The sequence below is a fragment of the Panthera tigris genome, chromosome B1, assembly GCF_018350195.1.
Source record: "Panthera tigris isolate Pti1 chromosome B1, P.tigris_Pti1_mat1.1, whole genome shotgun sequence".
Lineage (NCBI taxonomy): Eukaryota > Metazoa > Chordata > Mammalia > Carnivora > Felidae > Panthera > Panthera tigris.
In genome coordinates, this window is record NC_056663.1 from 193264050 (window position 1) to 193284176 (window position 20127).

Sequence of the window (20127 nt, forward strand, 5' to 3'; positions counted from 1 at the left end):
AGGGAAAACTTAGGTCTGAAAGCCTTAGGTCTTCCTTACAGGAAGACGGTATGTATTTCACCCATGTTGTGCAAGGCAGTGAGTTAGACCCTGTCACTGCATCATCCCATTTAATCCTCCTGGCAACTCTAAAATGAATATATTATTATAAAATAGGGATGGGGACTATTATTATTTTTTAAATGTTTATTTATTTTGAGAGAGAGAGAAAGAGAGTGAACAGGGGAGGGTCAGAGAGAGAGGGAGACAGAGGATCTCACGTAGACTCTGCACCGTCAGCTTCACGCGGGGCTCGAGCCCATGAACCATGAGATCATAACGTGAGCTGAAATCAAGAGTCAGACACTTAACCGATTGAGCCACCCAGGCGCCCTAGGATGGGGATTACTTGAGAGGATGTAAGTACCACACCAAGTCTGTTGCCTGTTCAATTATTACTGCTGCTTAAATCCATTTGACAGACAAGGAAGCTAAGCCTGGGAGAGATTCAGCAACCTGCCTGTGGAATTATGAGGCTAAGGAGTGGCAGACAGGGCAGGGGTCTGACACAGACCCATGTGGCCCCAACGATCACTCAAGGCTCTTCCTACAGTGCGTGGTGCTATTAAGCTGCACTTGTCTGAAGGAAAGACAAAAACAAAGACTTTTCATTTATTAATTTTTCTATAAAGTCCTACAGTTCTGGTTCCCCTGGGCCAGCCCTATTCCTGGCCTGTGTTTTTCTTTTCTCCTCTAATCATCTAGTCTCGGGAAGAAGCCACCGTATAGTTTCTTTCGTAGCCCCCGGCTCAGCTCCGATCTTAAAGGAAACATGCAAGAAAGCAGAAGACCCTGTCACCGTCACCATCACCATCAGCAGTGCCATCTGTTACAGGTCTCTCTCAAGCCCCAAGCAAAGCACATCCTCCTCTCCAGTGTGACTCCTACCCCATCAGCTGCCCCTCCCATGAGTCAGTCTGGCTCTGACAGTCTCAAAAGAACTATAAATTTAAGTCCAATCCTTCAAGGTCAAGGAGCACCATAGTTCTTTAAGCCAGACCATTGTGGTTGGCACACGCCTTCTCCTTCAGCCAAGGCGAACTCCATGCCTCTGTGGGTTTTTCCTTTTTAGCTAATTGCTCCCTCTTTGGTCCCACCCTGAGAGGATCGTCAGTCATGGGGACACTCCTGGATCAGAGGTCAGGTCACAGATGCTCCAGGGCTGAGATCTTGGGTGAATTCTAGGTTTTGCAAAAGAATTAGAGACTGGGGAAGCCAAGTCCTGAATCAAGTGCAGCTTATTAGTAGGACCAGCAAAAGCAGGGACCCCCTTAGTGCTGGTTCATCACAGGCCACTGGGCCTGTGGCTTTACAGGCAGGTTATAATTAGTAGACAGCTCATCCTGGAGGAAAGCAGAGAATGAGCCTCATAACCGGTCCTCCTGCCTCTGGTTTGGCATCCCTCCAGCCTGCCCCATTGTCATGTCACTCCCATGCTTAGGATCTTTAATGACTTCCCTTTAACCTCTGTTTAACAAGAGGAAGAATGTTTTTATGGTTTAAATGGAAATACACACACACACACACACACACACACACAGAGTCTTTCCCCCTCTGCATCCCTACTTCACCTGCCCCACTTCTCCTGGTCTCTGCTGTCACCTCTTCTGATTTGCCAGGCTGAGCTAGGCTCCTGCTCTGTACATTTGTTACACTTCTTGGGCATCCTTCTAGCCAGCCCTCACTGCACTTCCTGGAACTCTGCTTTTCTATTTAATCATCTATCTTCTCAACATTGCGATAAGCTTTTCAAGGGACAAGACCCTGTTTGTACAAACCATGTAGTAGGTGTTAGAAATGATGGGTGACATAGCAGGATGACTGTGAAACTTACCTGGCTCTCTTTTTATGTCACTGTGGCTTCATTGGACTTGAAGGAAAGATGTCTCTTTCTGTGTTATTGAAAATCTGAATCTTCTTTACCCTTAATGAAGGAAATTAATGGACTTGCTGGGGCTTCTGGGATAAAAAAAAAAAAAAAAGTCGGCCTACTCCGCCCCAAACCCAGTGCCATGATTTCTTTTTTAGGTGATAGAAATGGACATCAGAGAGAGGATACAAGAATCCTTATAGAGACAGAACTGCCAGGCCTTGAAGTGTGGATGGAGAAGGACGCAGGGCAGAGAACAAGGAGATGACTCGGGTTTCTGGTCTGCTTGATGATGCATTCCGGAAAAACCAGCAATTTCAGGAGCAGGGACAAGCTTGGGAGGAGTATAAATGGTTGGAGATGATAAACGTGATTTTAAGCATGTTGAGTTTGGACTGCTTACGGAACATGTTAAGTGGCCATCTGAAAGACAGGCTTGGCTCGGAGAAAAGACCAGATTAGGGAGAGGGATGAGTAGGAAAGGTTAACATATTAGAAGTAAAAATAATAAGGGTTCCTTCACTAAGGAGGAGAAGAGAAAAAAAGAAATAGCAAGAAGGGAGGAGAAAAGATGATTCTCTAAAAGCTCCGAACCATATAAATATTCTGGAGAATGTCACATGTGTTTCTCCTACCGAGCGTCTTGACTTGGGTACATATGTGGTAGTCCAAGTGCCAGGAGCTATGATTTGTGCTGGGAGAGTACCTCTCCACTCTCAAGGAGCTCTAAACTTACGCGAGGCATGTGGTTGGGTCTCCCACAGATGGGTCTTCCCCACAGCCAGCGAAAGTCTCATATCCAAGGTGAGCTAGAGGCCACCAGAGGGGTGTTTCCTTCTATGGGCCTGGAATGCCACCATTGCAAGCTCACAGTTTTTGAATAAGCTGTTTGCCTTTTCTTTTTAGGAAGCCACATGATATGGTGGAAAGAAGGCGGGCTTTAGAGGCAAGGAGTAGAATACGCTACCTAATAGTGATAGGCCCTGGACTGATAACTTGTAATCTCTAAGCTTTGCTTCTCTATTGATTAAACAAGAACAATAAGGCTAACGTTGGGGACCCTGAGGGTAACCTGCAATAATGGGAAATTCTTGATATTAAATATGTAGTGTTCCTTGACAAGAATAATGGGAAGATGCTGATGGTGGTGGTGATGAAGGTGATGATGGGGGCAGACAGACAGTGCTACTATTTTGTGCCAAGGCGGTCTAAGCCATTTACAAATATCCTGTTAATCTTCTTAGCGACCCTATTATATAGTATAACTATTATTATTATTTATTTTCTTTTGACAAGTAAGAAAATTGAGACAGAAGAGTCCTCAGGCTTGAAGATGTGATGATTCTGGATGGGTAACGCTGGAACTAGCTCTCAACACCTCTCTGAGAACAACCAGCACTAGGGGACGTGGGATTCAGGGGGTCGGAAAACACTCACTGTCCACTGGCAAGGAGCCTGGAAACAGAGAAAATGGTGTGGGATGTTGAAGTATGTGGACGCTGGTGGGAAGAAGTGAGGGGTCAAATGTCACTACTCAATATTCTGTCAAAGACTGCACAGACACCAAATGGTTCATGCGTTCATTCAGCCATTCAGTGTCTTTTTATTGAACATAACTCTGTGGCAGACCAGGAGCTGGGCTCAAGGGCGCCCCCTTCCCCCCAGCTTCCAGAAGCTTCTGGTTGATTCCAGGAATGGCAGAGTGATGAGCAGGCAGAAATCTTTAAGAGGGTTCCTTTTCTCTCCATCTGCCCTATAATAGATGCATAGGTAGATTTTTTTTGATGGATGTCCAACATCCATTTTCTTTCTTTTGATCTTATCTTTTGGGAATTACTCCTTAGCCATGTGGTGTGACACTCATAGGGCTGGCTTTTTAAAAAAAAAAATTTAATGTTTATTTATTTTTGAGACAGAGACAGAGTGTGAGAGGGGGAGGAGCAGAGAGAGAGGGAGGCACAGCATCCCGAAGCAGGCTCCAGGCTCTAGGCTCTGAGCTGTCAGCACAGAGCCCGATGTAGGGCTCAAACTCACAAACCACGAGATCAGGACCTGAGCTGAAGTCGGAGGCTCAACCCACTGAGCCACCCAGGTGCCCCACAGTGGGTTGGCTTCTGATGCAAACCAGAGTGGCCAGGCAACTCTCTCTAGAATTTGCTTTCGAATGGAGGGACATGGTAATGAGAAATGTCTGAACCTGCTTCATCTAGAGTCCCGCACTCTGAAGAGACTTTCCTTTGGTTCCTGGAACTTTAAGACCCTGGTGCTGCCCAGCTTCCTTTCTTCATTGTGTATTTACTCATATCATATCTATATGTATATAGACATATACATCACACACACACACACACATTTTCCCCCCTTGTATCGGCCAATTGCTTTCTGTTGCTTGCAACCAAAGACATTTAACTAATACATACCCTTTTCTAGCATCTTTCTGCCTTGTTTTTCCTACCTGTAAAATAAGAATGGTAACACTTGCTACTTATCCTCGGGAGGTTGTATAGATTAAAGGTGTATGTCAATAAAATGCTTTCAGATGCTTGGATGAAAGTTGCTGTTGAACTACAAAGTCTCCTACTCAACTTTAGCTGCACTTCCAAAGAGGGACTTTCTTTATATACCATAAAACAGCTTTTATCCCGAGAGGATGTGTCCCTCATTTTACTGTCTCTGTCAACAGTTCAAGGATTGCTCCCTACTTGCTGTGTTTCCAAAGCGACCATTGGAGATGAAAGCCCAGCTTTATTTAGCATGAGAGGTGGCTGTATGCTACAGGGAGGAAATGTGTTCATTGTTGCTATTATGAATTATTTAGTGATAAGGAAGGAAGGTGGCTCCAATTTTCAGGCTGTCACTTTGTTGGCTCTTTAGGATTAATATTCACATTCTTACAAGTTTAAAAAAAATGTAAAAACCCCACCAATTTTAGGACAGAAAGAGCTGCATCATCTTAGAGCATCTCACAATTGTGAAAATATGGACGATGATAAAAAAACCAGAATATCTTAGAGATTCTAAGATATTTTACGATTTTCAAAACACTTATACTTTCCCTTGGACTAATCTAGATTCTGGAGTATCTGGCATATGGCAAACACACATAAGACTTTGGAGTTATTCGTTGCAAGTGAACAATTTTTATAATATGCCAACATGACAGTTGTTTATACTCAGCAGAGAAAATTTGGAAATGCAGAAGGGTAGAAGGATAAAGCAAAATGTATCAATATTTCAGTGGGTTTACTGCCCTAAAGCAACCAGTCTTTAAATTTTCATGTGTCCTATTTTCCTTTTTTGTCACAATTATTTTGTAATTATTTCATATTAGTTGATACAATTTTGTATTCTGTGGCTTTCCCCCCTTTTCTATTACATTATGACTCTATCAGTTATCTACTGCTATCCCAAGACTCAGCAGATTAAAATAAGACCCATTTATGACTGCTAATGAGTCCAGGGGTTTGCCGGAAGGTTCTTCCGTTCTGGTCTCCTCTGGGCTTGCTCATGGGTCTGCCATCGGGTGATAGTGGCAGGGTAATCTAACTTCTTTGGGGGTTCACAGCTACTCTACATTTGGTCTGTTATCCTCTAGGAGGCCATTTGGGGCTTGGATGTGTGGTGGTAGTAAGATTCTGAGAGAGAGAGAGAGAGAGAGAGAGAGAGAGAGAGGAAACGTGACAGTGCAGTTACTGCTAATATACAGTCACAGGGGCTGTAGGGATAGCCCGCATGCCTCCATGGGATCCCTCCTCATTTGCAATGGTCAGATATGGGGGGGGGGTGGTGAAGAACTGTCTAGAGTTTGTAGTCAGTCCCCCAGAATAACAGAAGCACACTTCTATATCACTTCATAGACTTTTTAATGACTTTATAGTGTTACCTTGAGTGGCACCATCACAGACAATTTAAACATTTCCATAGTTTAAGACATTTTGGATTCTCCATTTTGTTTTCTGGGATACAACACACAGCTTTGTGGGGAGAAAACCTTTCTATTTGAGCTTACTAATAAAATCTTAGTATAGAATCACAGAAATTAAAAGTTTATAAAAATTTTGAGGGGAGCCTGAGTGGCTCAGTCAGTTGAGTGTCCACCTCTTGATTTTGGTTCGGGTCATGATCCCAGAGTTGTGGGATCGAGCCCCACCTTGAGCTCCGTGCTGAGTGTGGAGCCTGCTCGGGGTTCTCTCTCTCTCTCCCTCTGCCCCTCTCCCCCGGACTTGTACGCTCTCTCTCTGACATAAAAAAAATAATAAGGGGCACCTGGGTGGCTCAGTCAGTTGAGCGTCCGACTTTGGCTCAGGTCATGATCTCACGGCTCGTGAGTTCGAGCCCCGCATTGGGCTCTGAGCCTGGAGCCTGCTTCATATTTTGGGTCTCTCTCCCTCTCTGCCCCTCTCCTGCTCATGCTCTCTCTCTCTCTCTCTGTCTCTCAAAAATAAAAATAAACATTAAAAAATTTTTAAAAGTTTATAAATATTTTTGTTTTTCCTTCATTATGTCAAAAGCATTTTGTGAGGTGCTCACGCCCATTTCAGCCCAGGTCAGTAGTACAAGTGTGCTCATTTCACTGCCCGGCAATACTGAATACTTAAAAAAAAAATCTCTGCTGAAACAAAATAAGGAAACTCTCCACCCCCAGCATTTCGTTGATATAATTGGCATTCATTTAATTGCTAGTAAAGGAAGAGAGGGAGAGACCTAGAGAGAGAGAGAAACAGAGATGTTTATATACTCACCCAAGTCTAGGAAACGCCCTGTCATGTTCCTATCTTCATTATTCACAGTGAGCACGCTCTGGCGATTCCCACAGGAAAGTAACATGTGTAATTTTCTTGTGGCGTCAGAGTGTTTTCCCGATTACTTGGATCACAGAACACACTCCTTTTTTTTGCATCGCATCAAGTTTTGCGTGGCATCAGCCCCTTGGAACTACCGTTTTGAGGGGTACATTCCTGGGGAAATGTTGTCTTGATAAACTGCGGTAGTTTTTCTTCCTGGGGGGGATTTCAGAGACCACGGAAAGGCGGGAGCTTCTGGTGGCTCCTGCAAACACACTCGACTTCATGAAAGAGGAACGAAACCCGTCAACGAAGATGTACTACTTCTCTTTCCTCCAGCCTGTTCACTTTGCGGTGAGAACCTCAAGAGCTCTCCGAGGCTTCGTTTTAAGGGATGCATTCTTTTCTGCGAATAGCAGGCTGGCGATTCTCTCCTCTTCGCGGCTCTACAGCCGGAGGTAGCTGACGGTGGTGCAGAGCCGAGGGGGCTGGCCGTGTGCTGGGACTTTGCTGCTGCAGGCGTGCTCTGCGGATGAACAGCTTGGTAAGGTCGCAGGGTCTCAGGCCCCACTCGGCCCTCCTGAGTCAGAGCCTGTGTTTGAATTAGGTGTCCCAGGGATTGTGTGCAAACGAGAGAGCTAGATGCACTGAACCAGGAGGCACCCGGCTAATATAAAGAGACTCGGCCTCAACCCAACTTACAGGGCAGTGACTGTATTGTGTGAGGTCCCTCACTCTAATCAGAGCATGACACAGGCACTGTATTCAGGTATCGTATGCATTTGCAACACAGGGTCATTTCTTAATAGCTTCTGGGCTATTAGCCTGAGGATGGCAGGAGGTGGAAGCCGGTCAGGGTTATAAACTACCAACCAATGGCTTTAAATTGAATTCTCTTCCAACGTCCTACCCAGAAATAGTTAAAAGCATGGGTCAGAAGGAGACTTCCTTGTTCTGCCAGTAACTAGCTGTGTGACTTTGGACAAGTTACTACAACTTTCTGTGCCATAATTTACTCATCCGTAAAGGGAGAATGAGGATAATTCCTGCTTCTTAGACCCAGGGTTGGCTGCAAAATTTGTAAGACCTAGCACTAATTGAAAATGTTGGGCCCCTTGTTCAAAAGTTATTGAGAATTTCAAGATGGCCCCTCTGGGCACAGGGACCTAGGCGATATGAGGCTGTCCTTCCTCAAGTTGTTAGCATAATTGCTGTGCCTAGGACATGGTAAGAATTCAGGGAATTCCAGTATTAATAAGGCTTTGAGAAACATATGTTAGTTATCTTATTTTATAAAGGAAAGGACTGAGACTCTGGAAAGTAAAACAACTTACCCAACAAGGTCAGACAGCCCAGTGGCTGAGCCAAGTCTCACCCTAGGTCTGCTTCCAGTGTGAATGGGGACGAATCCTTGGCAGGTGAGTAGGAAAGAACCTGTCCTTGCCCCGCCAGAGGGGAAGAGTGCCTGGGGTCCAGGAATCCACCCGCTGCCCTTCAGTGTCGAGAGGACAGCAGAGAGTTGCAGATCTTCCCTCTTTGGCAACTGGGGACAATTACTAAGTCAAAGGCAGGACTGAGAGCCTTTGATTCAACGTGGGATGTTTATGAGATCCCAGCTGGACTTTAGCTTATGTTGATCAGAAACTGAAGGCTGAGCACCGTTTCTCTGACTCCATCCTAAGTGGAGAACCATGTTCTTTCCCCCTGCCCCACCCATCAGGCGGGAATCTTTCCTTTCTTTGGGCTACGATGTTTCCTGGCTTCCAAAAAGTGAAGAATAATCTGAAAAACTCTCTTCAGAAAACTGGCTGATTAGCCTGGTCAAGAAATAATTGCACGTCCAACCAGAAGCCCTAGAGAAGGCCATTTACAGTAAGCCCACACGCGGGGCATGTCTAGCACAATTTCTTCTCACGTGGCGGGAGTGCAGTCAACAAACACACCTCGATCCTTCGCTCTGGTCCCAAAAATGTGATAGGCAATTTCCATATGAGCTCTTTTAATTCTCCTGATAGGACTGATGGGCAGGCACAACTATTCCCACTTTGCAGATGAGGAAACAGAGGTTAGAGAGTATGGCCACATGCCTTAGTCCCACAGGCTAGAAAGGGGGGAAGTCCAGTTTGCATGTGGGTATCTCTGGCCAGACCAAACCATACGATACCGTTCCATACCACACGTAAACTTTTAAGCACTGTGCAGTGAACTTTTACAATTGGGATGGTTAATTTTATGTGTCCTCTTGACTGGACTATGGAGCCCAGTTTGATCAAACGTTGGTCTCGATGTTTCTGGGAGGGTGGATTGAATGCCACAAAACAAGACTTGTTTTTTCTTCTGGAGAGTCCATTTTTCTGCACACTGTTAGTTCTGGAACTATTCTACAGCTGGAGACTGACCAAGGCTGGTTGCTGCTGTGGTAAAGGCTCTTGCTTGTGGGAGGTAGCTAGTGGTCCCTGCCTCCTTCTGTGGCTCCTAACTTCTCTCAAGGTCTCTGGTGTGGCAGACTCATAAATAAGTCATCTGGCAAAGGGGAACTGTGGTTTGCAGAGTCCTAGTCCTCACTTTCCCAAGAGGAGAATATAAAAGGGTCTGTTTGGAGCCTAGAAACAATGGCATAAACACAAGCGGATCCAGCCTTCTGATCTCTAGGAGGCACTTTTTCATAGGGGAGGTTAAGAGTTCTGGCCTTAAAATAATCCAAAGCTGCCAGGGTTCAAATCTTGACTTTTCCAGCTACTTCAAGATCTTTGACTTTGAGTAAGACCTTTAAACTCTCTGCTTCACTTCCCCCCTCTATGTAATGGGAATAATCATGATATCCAGTAGAAGGATACTGTGATAATAACTGTAAGATAAACATCCTCACTTTCTCCATCAAATCTTTGTTCAAGTGTCCTCTTCTCAGTGGGGACTTTCCTGATCACTATTTCAAATCGCACTCCCCCCCCTCCTTTTACCCCTGGACTCACCACTCATTATTCCCCTCACATGATTTATCTTTCTCTAACTTCTATCTTTAAACTTAACGATGAATGTTTTTGTTTATTGTCTATCTCCCTAATTGGAATATGAGCTCCATGAGAGCTCAACATATTTTTAATGTTTATTTATTTTTCGAGAGGCAGAGCATGAGCAGGGGAGGGGCAGAGACAGAGGGAGACACAGAATCTGAAGCGGGTTCCAGGCTCTGAGCTGTTAGCACAGAGCCCCAGGAGGGGCTCATACTCATGAACTGTGATTTCATGACCTGAACCAAAGTTGAACCCTTAACCAACTGAGCCACATAGGCACTTCAAGAGCTGAACATTTGTTCTGACTTGCTGTGTAGTACACAGTCGCTATTCAATAAATATTTATTGCATGAATGAAAAACCTTGTGTAGCAAATAGCATGCGTGAAGATATGTTAGCAACCACTAATAAGATGAAAATGAGTTTATTAGTGTTTTGGCCTTCCATAAACACACTGCCACACCTGGACCAAACTCGGTTCCATATAATGAGATGTTAACCCACTTTGAAAGTCTCTCAAGAGAACTAACTGAACAAATCCCAGGACCTCACTAATAGCTTGAGAATTTTAGTTTTGGGACATGTGTTAGGACATCTCTCAAAACTGGCCAGTGGGTTTTTACTCCACAGATGTGATTGAGGTGAAACATCCTTCTTGGCCCACTTCTACTTTCAGTTATGATATAAAAAGAACCAGAACCAGAGCTTCCATGCCTGGAGCATGCCAGAAAGACACTAGGAACATGCTAACAACTCCAGAGGAAACTTCTCCATTTGCCTTCTCACAACGGTCAAGTAGCAGATTAAAATCTCAGCATTCCAGAGAGAAATTGAAGTAGCTTATTATGTGGTACGTTGAAGAAAAATGCTACCAACTGACAGTTCTGCCTACCTTGATGAACAAAAGTGATTTTTTATTAGTTTAAAGAGGAAACCAACCACTGCCATACCTTGTATCGAGTGTGTGTATTTTTTCTCTTGGTGTGGCCAGTATGGTACATGTAGGCTAGATGGTCAAGGTGAAATACGCCCTGGTAGTAGGGAAAATATTGGCATTCCCTAGTGCCAACCACCTGGGTTGGCTCTCTGGTGAGGAACTAAGAAAGGGGTGGGTGGCTTGCATGGACAGTGGGTTGGCTCTTGTTTTTCATTCTTGACCTGCACTTGAAGCATCCAGGTAACTATGAGGTTGCTCTCAAGTAATGGGAGTTGAAGACAGGCTTTGTCACCTAGGGGCAGGTGGATGCTACTAGTAATTGGTAGCTCATGCTGATTGAACACCCACTGTATGCCCGGCACCCTGGTCAGTGAGTGGTGTCATCCACTTTCACAGCAACTCCCAAAGATCAGTAGGTGCTACATTCATCCTGATTTTGAAGATTAGAACATGGAGGCTCAGAAGAATTAAATGACTTTCCCAAGCTCACACATCTAGTAAGTATATGTAATGGGATTTGAATCCTGTGATTTTTACCCCCAAACCATACTCTTAGCAGTTTCTAAACAACCCAGAGTCTGTCTGTCTGTCTGTCTGTCTGTATTTATTTATTTTTTATTTTAGGGACAGAGAGTGTGCACTAGTGACTAGTGGGGGGAGGGGCAGAGGGAGAGAAGAGAGAGAGAGAATCCTAAGCAGGCTCTACACTCAGCGAGGAGCCCGACACAGGGCTCAATCCCATGACCCTGGGATCACGACCTGAGCAGAAATCAAGAGTCAGACACTTAGCTGACTGAGCCACCCAACTGGAGTATTCAGAATCTGTATCTTGCTGATGCTAGCTTTTTTTGGTAAAGGCTTTCAAAAGGAACATTGGAGTCCTGCCTCACATGTACCAACGGAGGAAATGGGTCCTTGGTCCTTCCCTGAGTCACAGCATGAAAGGAGAACAATACCCCTTGAGATGACAGGGTAACTGGTGATCTCTTCCTGAGGGAAGCAACCCATGGGAAAGTTACTTAAATTCTCAGTTCCCCTCTTTTCTCATCAGTGAAACATAATAATAGTACCCAACTCATGGGGATGTTGCAACACCTAAGTGAGATAATACATGTAAATAACTTAGCACAATGCCTAGATTTTGGTAAGTCCTTACTAAACTCTTACATGTTACCAGGGAAGTGAGGGGCATCTTCTTTTGCATAAGTTACTTCCCTTTCAGTGAGGCTTCAGTCTTTAAGATGTCAAAAACATCTTAGACAACCTCCTACAATCACATTTCCCAAGATGTGTTTGTTCCTTATATTCTGGGGCCAAATGCTCAGCTTGGAACAAATTCTAGGATTCACTGTGTTTTGGAAATACATTTTATTTTATTTTGTTTTGTTTTATTTTATTTTATTTTATTTCATTTCATTTCATTTTTTTATATTAAATATAATTTATTGTCAAATTTGTTTCCATACAACACCCAGTGCTCATCCCAATAGGTGTCCTCCTCAAGGTCCATCACCCACTCTCTTCCTTTTTGAAAATTAGATGCTCTGAGAGTTTTGCAATAAAAACTGTGTTAAACTTGGTTTCACACAGCATCTTCCGAATGCTTTTTTTAAATAAATAACTAAAAAGTATTAAGACTGTATTTTTTAGAGCAGTTTCAGGTTCACGGCAAAATTAAGAAGGAGGCACAGAAATCTCTTATATACCCCTGGTATCACACATGCATAGCCTCCCCCATAATCAACAGCCCCTGTTAGAGTAGTGCATTTGCTATAGATGATAGATCTACATTAACACATTATAAATACCCTAAGTCCATTAGTTTACCTTTGGGTTCACTCTAGGTGTTGTATATTCTATGGGTGTGGAATAAATGTGTAATGACATGTATCCACCATTATAGTATAATAGCGGAGTAGTTTTGCTCTTCTAAAAATCCTCTGTGCTCTACTATTCCTCCCTCTTCCCCACTCCCCTCCCCCACAATCACTGGAAACCAATGATTTTTTTTTTTACTCTCTCCATAGTTTGCCTTTGTCAGAATGTCATATAGTGGAAATCATACAGTCTGTAGGGTGTTCAAATTGGCTTCTTTCCCTTAATGGCTTATTTATTTTTAGTGCTGAATAACATTCCACTGTCTGGATGTACCAGAGTTTATTTATCCATTTGCCTACTGAAGGACATCCTGGTTCTTCCACATTTTGGTCATTATGACATCTGAGCGCAGGTTTTTGTTTGGACCTAAGTTTTCAACCCCTTTGGGTAAATACCAAGAGCTGTCATTGCTGGTTTGTCTCATAAGAGTATGTTTTGTTTTATAAGAAAATACCAAACTCTGTTCCAAACTGACTCTTCCATCTTGCATTTCCAACAGCAACGAATGATATTTCCTGTTGTTCTACATCCTCACCAGCATTTGGTATTGTCACTGTTTGGGATTTTGGCTATATCTCATTGTTGTTTTAATTTTCACTTCCCTGGTGACCTATGATGTGAATCATTTTTTCATATGCTTATTTGCCATCTGTATATCTTTTTTAATGGGGTGTCTAAGGTCTTTGTTCCATTTTCAGTTGGGTTGTTTGTTTTCTCATTGTTGAGTTTATGAGTTCTTGGTATATTTTGGATAATGGTCCTTTATCAGATGTGTCTTTTCCAAGTATTTTCTCCCACTCTGCAGCTTGTCTTCTCATCCTTTCGATATTGTCTTTCCCAGAGCAGAATTTTTCAATTATAATGAGGTTCAGCTTACGATGATTTCTTTCATGGATTATGCATTTGGTGTTGTATCTACAAAGGTCTCACCACACCCAATGTCATCTAGATTTTCTTCTATGTTGCCTTCTAGGAGTTTTAGAGTTTTGTGTTTTACATTTAGGTCTATGATCTATCTTGAGTTAATTTTTGTGAAAGGTGTAAGATCTGTGGTTAAATTTATTTTTTACATGTGGTTGTCTTGGTATTCTAGCACCATTGTTGAAAATCCGATCTCTGTTTCACTGTATTGAATTTACTCTTTCGTCAAAAATCCATAGACTATATTTAGAGGGTCTATTTCTGGGCTTTCAAGTTTGTCCTATTGATCTATTATCATGCTGTCTGGATTACTATAGTTTTATATTAACTCCTCAAGTTCTGTGGTATTAGTCCCCCAACTTTGTTCTTCTGCTTCAATACTGTATCAGCTATTCTGAAGCTTTTCCTTCTCCATATAACTTAAAATTTTTTTAACATTTTTATTTATTTTTGAGAGACAGAGAGCATGAGTGTGGGAGGGGCAGAGAGAGAGGGAGACACAGAATCTGAAGCAGGCTCCAGGCTCTGAGCTGTCAGCACAGAGCCCGACACGGGGCTTGAACCCACAAACTGTGAGACCATGACCTGAGCTGATGTTGGACACTCAATCTACTGAGCCACCCAGGCGCCCCCTCCCCCCATATAACTGTAGAATCAGTTTATTGATACCCACAAAATAACTTGCTGGAATTATAATTTCCAAATGCTTTTGATATAGAAGTTATTTTTTTCACTTAGTAGTTATGACACTCTTTGGAATACACTTTGGAAATGGCATTGTATATAATTTTCTCACTCTTTGTGCATCTTATGTAATTTCCCAATTTTTTGTCTATGACCATCTTCTGTTAATTTTCAAGTTTCTTGCTCATACTGTATATGACTCTTAATATCCACCATAGCACTGGACACATAATAAGTACTTAGCAAAACAAGCATTGTTCAACCAATTCACTGGGTTCTGTATTCTATTTCACGGAAAGAGCCCTCAGCTCAGCCTTGTATGAAATGAGCTCACCTTCAGGCAAGCAATGTGATGTTATGAAGGCAACAGTGGATCAAAAATCTCTGTGGGTTACTTTCCTTGTATAACTTGGTGTCTCAAGTTAAAGAGCACCTGCATTATTTTCTACATTCTTTGTAATAATGAATTAGGGGCATTAAAGTTGGTTACGTTTCATGATATAAATATGGCAAAATAGAAAGGAGAGGATATAACCTTGTTGAAATAAAAGAAGACTAACCATATGAGAAAAACAAAGGCTGTTTATCCAGAGCCTGCTATAGAATGGGAATCAGCCCATTGAGTTTGGCAGAGTCAAAAGCAGACAAAGTGAAAAGCTTTAGTGTAGAAAACAGAGAAGGCTTCAGGTATGTCCTGATTGGAGGGTGTTGGTTGGCATGGGGAAACTGTAGAGGGGTAACTAGAAGTGGAATATCTTATGTGATTGGTTGGGGTACATATTTGACTTTTTCTGGTTGATCCTAAATTGGAAACAGGTGCAAAGATTAGTTAATCTGTGAGTTATTTATCAAATACTGGCCATTTGGGGTTGATTGTTAATAGTTTGGCTTCCTAGAGTATTACTAGAGATAGTAGTCTGACTTCCTATAAGTGTGACTTACAGTAGGCTGCCCTCCTGGGCTGGTCACTGTAGATAAGAATTTAGTTTCCTGGGCTAGTCATGGCAAGTTTGGGGTCAGAGTTCTGTTTTTATGTATGGTCTGGCTATTGTCCGTTTATATATTTAGTCTTTTATCCTCATTAACTACTTGTGTAAAATTCTCAATTCAACTGCACTCAAAAGTTTTCCAAGTCAAGAGAGTATGCCCAGAATTATGATTTGTGTTTTTAATAAAGATAACAACAGATGGAACTATAGATATTTCCAGATTTATTTTCTGGTGGTTCATAAGTATTAGAAATCATTTGTGAGATGATAGCATTTTCTTTTCTTGTTTGTTTATTTTTTTAAAGTTTATTCTGAGAGAGAGAAAGAGAGAGAGAGAGATAGAGAGAGAGAGAATCCTAAGCAGGCTCCAAAATGTCAGCTCAGAGCCCAATGCAGGACTTGGTCTAATGAGCTGTGACATCATGACCTGAGCTGAAATCAAGAGTCGGACACTTGAGGCACCTGGGTGGCTCAGTTGGTTCAGCATCTGACTTTAGCTCAGGTCATGATCTCACAGTTGGTGAGTTTGAGCCCTGAGTCAGGCTCTGTGCTGACAGCTCAGAGCCTGGAGTCTACTTTGGATTCTGTGTCTCCCTGTCTCTCTGCCCTTCTCCCACTCACACTCTATTTCTCTCACGCTCAAAAATAAATAAACATTTAAAAACATCTTTAAAAAAAAAAGAAGAGTTGGACACTTAACTGACTGAGCCACCCATGTGCCCCAGCATTTTCTGGAAAAGGCATCGTTTAAACACTTATGAGTTGTGAATTTCCAAATATGTAAAGAACATTTTGATGTCTGTGGTCTCAGAATTCTTTAGCACTCTCTATCACTCCTGTGGGAACTGGAGGCATGGTCACAGAGATTTAATTCCTTGTGCTGATTTTTCTCAGGATATTAGTTAAGATTGGATGAGGCTTGGTATAACATTTCTCAGAAATTTGGGAATAATTCTCAGCATCTCTGCTTGTTTTATTTTATTATTTTTTAATAAGAAAATAAAGAACTTCCTGTCCAGGGGTCCACACACTCTAGCTTGTGCTGAGAAGGCTTTATACAGCCTGAGCTAAGAAGCTTTTTTATTTTTTCCACCATTTTTAAGTGGTCATTAAAAAAAACAAAAACAAACAAGAGTATGTGATAGGGACTGTCAGTGATTTGCAAGGTCTCAAATATTTACTCTCTGGGGGTACCTGGGTGGCTCAGTCAGTTAAGCTTTGGAGTCTTGATTTTGGTTCAGGGTATGATCTCAGGGTTCGTGAGTTCGAGCCCTGCATGGGTCTCTGGGCTGACAGCTTCAAGCCTGATTGTGATTCTCTCTTTCTCCCTCTCTGTTCCTTTCCCAGTATTGCATATTCTCTCTCTCTCTCTCTCTCTCTCTCTCTCAAAATAAATAAAGACACTTAAAAAAACATTTAAAATATTTACTCTCTGGTCTTTTAGAGAAAATATTTGCCAACTCCTATCTTGGTTGATTAATAGAGAGCCTTCGTTGGAGTTTTGAAGTAGGACCCTCTTCATTTTCAGTGCAGTGAGTGTGGTGAGGTTGGGGGTACTAATGGACATGTCCATACAGTGGCTGAAGAGGAAACACCAGTCTTACTTGTCAGGCTGGACAAGGACAGAGCAATTGGAAGTATTCTCAGAGGATCTGACATCAGCTGGCTCTCAGGAACTGTTGACTGTGTCTTATGTTTTAAACCATGTACCTCCTCCCATGTGACTGCTGCCTGGGCTGGCCCTGCAGCTTTTTCAGGTCTAGCCCTTGCCATGGCTGGAGAGAAGTCAGGATTTTTAAGGTTTCAAGGGAACCTCATCCCAGAGCCCACTGCTTCTGAATAAAACTTAAAACCTGCTTTCCCTTACCTTTTCCATTTCTGCTTGGTTCAGGGCACAGAAAAAAAAAAGCTGAATTGCCTTTCAGAGAAAATGATACAGTGCAGTCATCAGACATGTGGAGACCATGTATAATAACATCCTCAAAAATGCTTCCAGCATTACAGTAAGTGAACAGGCTGGGCACAAATGTGGATAAACAGCATAGTCTTACCTGTTTAAAATAAACAACAGACAAACAACCAAATATGCATCAAAACAAGGCATCAGGAAGGAAATACTCCAAAGTTCATGGTGACTGCCACAAGGAATGGGATTTCTATGTTACATTTTATTTTCTAGGTTTTTCTATACTTGCAAATTTTCCCACCAAAAACATTGCTGGTTTTAAAATCAGATTTATAAAAAAAAAAAAAGTTTGCCCCAACACTACTTTGGTGTATCCCAGTCAGAAGAAAACATACACGTTTATTCTCAAATGTCTTCCTGGGAGGAGATGAAAAGTGGATCCATAAAGATGTAATTTGAATCAAATTGTCATAGTTACAAAAAACTGGCAGAAAATGAAAAAAAAAAGATATTAGAGATCCTTGAATTATCCTGGTAACCACTTCCATTCTCATTTTACTTTATAGGCAAAGGCCTTTTTCCTTGCTTTAAATATTTTAATGTCGGAGCTACTAAGAATTATAGTTGGCCTAATCCTTAATATATTTAATTTTCCAAACATGGAACTTCAAGTAGAAATAAAAGCCTGAATGTATTTGAAACTCGCTGATGCCTTCCTTTTTTACATAGGACAAATCCATTGCTTCTCGTATTTATTTTTATTGCATCTATAAATTGATTTGGAACAATAAAACCCAGAAGCCTGAAAATCAGGAAGGAAAGGAGACTTGGTCACAAGTTGTTGATAAGTCTTTGAAATACATATTTATTTTGAGCCACAAGAGTGCTGTGCATCAGCGTCCTTTTCTCCTTAATGATGGAGAGCAGTGGCTTCTCCAGTAGGCGGCCAATGAGTTGGCAATATGGCAGCCCTGCACCTTCTCAGGGCATTGCCACCACTTTATGTCCACAGTTGTTGTTTTTGTTGTAGTTTACCCCTCTTTCCTCCTTGGGTCGTGTTTAGAAGTGGGAACAATCAAGACATATCATTCTCCATTTACTATCCTCAGTCTTATCTTTGGCTTCTCTCCACCACAGATGCTATACCCCTGACCTTTACTCATCCACTCACTGGCCTATTGTACTCATTAGATTGTAAGCTTTTGGAGTGCAGGTACCATGCCTTATTCTTCTTTGTATTCTGAGCAGACGCCACGGAGCCTAGAATGTAGGTGCTGATATCTTTTCTTAAATGAATGAGTAGAGTGAAACCAAACCAAGTAATAAGACAGAGCACTTACTCCGTTTCGAGCACGGTTTTAAATGCTTTGCCTATATTAATTCATGTAGCCCTCATAAAATATAATCTGATAGTTCTATTCTTATTCTACTTACATGTAAATGAGATGGAAATACAGTCGTGATTATAGACCTTCTTTCTTTAGAGCAGAGGCTGTTGAAAGCTGTATTTCTCCCAGTACCTCCCTTCTAGATACACTGATGAGAATGGAGGAAATGATCCCGTGGCACGACCCTCACCTCAGCCCTGGATGAGGGAGGATTTGGGCACAGTCATGAGTCTAAATGGAGATCTTCTGTGTGCTCACCTTACCTAAACTACTCCTCATTTTTCAGCCTGTTAGTGTCTAAGGATGCCTGGTATCCATCCTGAGCCTTGTCAGTCAAACCAGGCTGGCCCCCCATATACCTTGTGAGCAGACCCATACAAACAGGCTGCTGGAGTTTGGGCTGTCTTTGGGCATTTGTCTCGAGTGCTATGGCTTCTCCATCCCAATCTGTCTCCCTCCTCTCTTCTAACCTCTAGCTGGCTGCCCTCTGGCCCTCTTGCTTTTGTTTTCAGCCCCAACAGTGGGCCCTTGGCTTCCCAGGCTGAACCTCACTGCGTGCAGCCAGCACTCGCCCACCCTGGGCTCTTCTGTTCCCGGCAGCTTCTGGCAAATGTCCTGCCTGACCAAATTCCAACTTGAGTCCCAACCCCCAGAGCTGGCCTGGTCCCTAAGGCAGGGATGGAATTCCCCCAGAGCTTTCCACATGACTAAACAGATAAATTGTGTGATGGGTTATCGGTGTCTAGTTCCAGAGCAGGAATGGGAGAGGGGGCTCTAAAGCTTTCATGAGCAGATATGGGCTCATCACCCCATCCTAACCTGTAAGTGCTCTTGATGTTTCCCCCAAATTCTCATTCTTCCTGTCTCAGGGCCTTTGTGCACCCCACTGCCACTTTCCAGAAGACTTCTCATCCCCACCTCACCCCCCAACTCTACTCTGACTCATCTTTGGGCTTTCGTTTTAATGTCCCTTCCTTTGGGGAGCCTTCACTGCTTACCTCGCTCCACTCCTGTCCTGGATCGCATAGGTGCTTTTCTTTTTTCTCCTTTGTCATCTACGGCATCTCCATCTCCATCATCATCATCATCATCATCATAGCTCATGTTCACGGGGCTTCACCTAGGCACTCCTTGAAGAATTTTACAAGAGCTAACTCAGTTGATCTTCCTCCACAACCCTGACGCAGACACCGTTTTGATCTCTGTTTTACGGAGGAGGACTCTGCCTCAGAGAAGTTAAATAACTTGTCTGTGGCCATACGGGTAAGTAGGTGAGGTCAGGTTTTGAACCCATGTTGTCTGGCTCTGGAGACACTTGGTGCAGCAACTCTAAACCGCCTCTCGTGTGTGGCATTTGTCATACCACCTGGCGTTCCACCATCGCCCCTCTGTTTTATTCACAGTTGCATCCTAGCATGTAGTACGAATCCTGATAAAAATTAAGCTCGATAAATACTTTTTTGGTGGAATGAATGCCTGAATTCTGGTTTATAGATATTTTACGTCTCACAAATTCAAATGAAACAATCCTGATTCTTGATTTGGTGACATCAGTAGACAAGGCCAGCCACGCAAGTGGTTTCCTTGGATTCCTTAATGGCTTCTGTATTAATCAGTCTCATTCAGTAGGAACAATGTGAGCTCAAGGGAAATTGTTGTCTGTCCCAGCCCCCCACGTTTTCCATAGTAGGAGACCGGGGCCAGAGTGTTTAAGTGA